The sequence below is a fragment of the Sinocyclocheilus grahami genome, unplaced genomic scaffold (genome assembly GCF_001515645.1).
Source record: "Sinocyclocheilus grahami isolate Dianchi unplaced genomic scaffold, SAMN03320097.WGS_v1.1 scaffold354.1, whole genome shotgun sequence".
Classification (NCBI taxonomy): domain Eukaryota; kingdom Metazoa; phylum Chordata; class Actinopteri; order Cypriniformes; family Cyprinidae; genus Sinocyclocheilus; species Sinocyclocheilus grahami.
Genome location: NW_015505533.1, coordinates 823,144 through 826,973, shown reverse-complemented (window position 1 = coordinate 826,973; position 3,830 = coordinate 823,144).

Sequence of the window (3,830 nt, the reverse complement as noted above, 5' to 3'; positions counted from 1 at the left end):
GGATATGGTTCTCCAGTGATCGTGGACCCTGTTTAAGGGCTAACAAAATCCTTGCTGTGTCCATACCTGCCTACTCTTGGCAGTCTCCTCCGGAGGGCTCCAAGTAAGCTTGAGTTCCTGGACAGCTTTGGTCCTGACCCTCACAAGCTCCTCCTGGAGGTCTGGGGGCCTCTCGCTGTCTGGACAATCACACACCGATCCCGCACAATCCTCTTTCTCAGAGGCCGAGATGGACATCGAGTCCTCGTCTTCTTCCTCCCGGCCGAACGACACGAAGTCTGCGATGTTCGGAGGAGGGTGGAAACAGTCCTCGGGGAAGGTGACTGGAGAATGGGGTGACTGCTAATGATGGCCTCACCCCAAACAAACCATGTTGTGTTGAGTCCGAAGCATGCAATGCCTGCAGTCGGACTCCTCTAACTCCGCCTCAGCATGGGCAAAGCCCAGGCAGGCAATGCAGTGCTCATGCTGATCTGGAGGTTCAATGGGTTCCGCGCAGGTTCTTATATCTTACAATATAAAGCCATTCTTCAGGTTGTTCAGAAGTAAAACAAGCAGGTGAAGGAGAAGATTCTGATGCAATTGGTGCGTGCATCGCATTTTATACTGCCTCTGGAGCGCATCAATATTTGCATAAGATGCATACTTCGCGACAATTGGCCAATCAGTTGGACTGGCGTGAGCCAATAGGACTTCAGGAGAGGTTGGAAGGGAAGGAGTTCCCATAATTGGAGAAAGCTCTGCGATGTCGAGTGAAGTTTGAGAGGGAACTCCTAGTTCACGAGTTCTATGAGGGTGTGATCGCTTTTTTCAAGTTGGTATCTCGCTATTACGGTAAATACGATATGGTGAGAACGCACCTTTATTTCTGTTCACATACCAACATCGCATATCACAAGAAATATTTTATGAAAACATTTCCATTTCCATTTAGTCATTTAGCACAGTGTTTCCCAACCGGGGTGCCGTCTGTGGAGAGCAGGGGTGCCGTGAAAAAAATCATTTTTTAATATTTTTAAATTGCTAATGTTCAAAAAAGCATCTATTATATAATATCCATTTCTGATAATTTTCTGATAGTCGCCAATAATTAGAGATGCACCGATATTCCAGCTGCCGAAAATTAGTTCACCGCTCAGGTTTCACTTTCACTTGGTGTGACGCTCTGCTATGTTATGCTCACATGTTAGTGATAACAATAGCTTTCTAGGACTAAACATTATTTAGATAATTGGTAAAAAAAAATATATATATATCTTAAAAAAAAAAAAACCTACCTGGAAAACTCATTAGTAGGCCTATCGTTATTTTTTATTTGTGCTATCATTAGTAATTTCTTTATTTGTTCTTATTTTATTACTGACTGCTTACTTGTCATTTTTTATTCAATGCAAAGTTGGAATTCAAGCTATCTCGTGCTACTGCAACAAAATTACCCCACTGTAAAATCAAAAATACACTGAGTGAGCAAAAATTTGTGAAATAGCTAGTTATAATTGTAATTAAACAATGTTTATATACTGTATGAATAAAAGCCCACATTAAAATCTGTCATATAAATTGGTCTCTTCATTAGAAATATATATATATATCTTTAAAAAAAAAAAACCTACCTGAAAAACTCATTAGTAGGCCTATCGTTATTTTTTATTTGTGCTATCATTAGTAATTTCTTTATTTGTTCTTATTTTATTACTGACTGCTTACTTGTCATTTTTTATTCAATGCAAAGTTGGAATTCAAGCTATCTCGTGCTACTGCAACAAAATTACCCCACTGTAAAATCAAAAATACACTGAGTGAGCAAAAATTTGTGAAATAGCTAGTTATAATTGTAATTAAACAATGTTTATATACTGTATGAATAAAAGCCCACATTAAAATCTGTCATATAAATTGGTCTCTTCATTAGAAATTAGCCTACTGATTGCCACCATTGATGGACAAAAAATAATAATAATATTAAATATATCTGTATGACAGTATATTCTGCAGTTCTTCTCTGCTGTACCGAATATCTATACTTTTCAAAGTATCATATCGAAGTCAGAAATTCAAGTATTGTGACAAATTAATTTTGTAGGGTGCCACAAATTTGTTACAATTTCCAAAGGGTGCCGCGACTAAAAAAAGGTTGGGAAACACTTATTTAGCAGACGCTTTTATCCAAATCGACTTACAAATGAGGACAATGGAAGCAATCAAAATCAACAAAAGAGCAATAATATGCAAGTGCTATGGCAAGCCTCAGTTAGCGTAATGCAGTACACATAGAAAGTGTTTTTTAAAATATATAATAAGTTAAAGAAGTCAGATAGAATAGAAAAAGAATAGAGCAAGCTTGTGTTAGAGGACTTTTTTGTTTTTGTTAACTGTATAATAAATAAAAAGAAAAAAATAGATAAAATACAAAAAGATTAGAAAAGCTAGTGTTAGTGTTTTTTTTAAAGAATAGAATTAGAATAGAGAGTGCTAGCAGGGGCGGATTTAGTGAACTGGGGGCCCCAGGCAAACTATAGTAATGGGGCCCTATACATTTGCACACATTTTCCTAGATCAACCTTGAGGTTCCATTTAGTTGTTTTCAGCGCAAGCCTGTGTGCAAAGGCTGTCTAATTCTAAACTTTAAAATACATTTATTTTTAGTGGTTTTAACTACAAATTTAAATAAAACTGAAAAAATAATGAAAAGGCAATTATACATTTACACACCTAAAATACATATATCAAGAGCATGCTCACAGATGAGAACAAAACAGCGTTGGATGAAGTGGATTAAAGTCCTGCACGGGTCTCAAATATAGCCGTCTTTTTTCCCCTTTTCCCCAAAAAAAGCTTATACTACTGTTTCAGCTATTAAAATAGTTAAGTTTTGTATGTAATGGAAAAGTTTTTATATTTCGTTTAGTTTTTTTTATAAAGTAAATTTAGAAAAACATTTGGAGTATTTTTTGTTCGTTAATATGTACGTTTTTTAGTTTTTTTAGATAAAGGCCAGCGGCAGACAGTGAATTGATCGTAGCCTATAGCCTATAGCCTATGTTTGATCAATTTAGCCTTCTCAAATCATCAGGACTTGCCTAAAATAAAATATATAGATATAAAACAGTTCAAGTATATCACAATGTTAGTTTAAGTGTTTAACCTATATAAATATGCGCTGTTAGATGCATATCCAATCGTTCGTGCGGAGAGTGGAAGCTGAAGCGCGCTCTGCAGGACACGGAGGCACCAGCGCGATCGCTTGCATTTTTATCTAACTGTGGAAACAACTTAAAATACGCAGTCATTTTTGCTCATAAAGATACGAGTAATACATCATTCTAAACTGTAAAGGGTCTAGTTTTATTTGTGTGAACTCACAATATCAACAAATATTTGCTTTTATAAAATAAAGAAAACAAACGCTTTCTGCCGTCTCGGTCTTGAACAGGAGCGCTTCACAATGATGAACCTAAACTCAGACATTATCAAAATATATAGAAAGCTTTAAATTACTACTTTAAAACAAAATAATTGAAAATATACTCCTAATAAACAAATTGAAAATATACTCCTAATAAAATAAACTCTTTCATTATGTAATCTGTGCATTTCTCTCTAAAGGCACATCCAATTAGGAGATGGCGAGTCATTTTTTCATCACTATAATTGATGGAAGGCCCGATTATAATTTGCGTTTTATTTTATAATTCCGTACAGTTAAAAAATAAAACACTAATTATAATGGCATATATGTAAAACTTTGTCCTATAATTGTATAGCTGCTTTTTTCTGATTTTTATGTTGCTCTGTTCTGAATACCTTAAAATTTAAAGGATTTGCTGCAA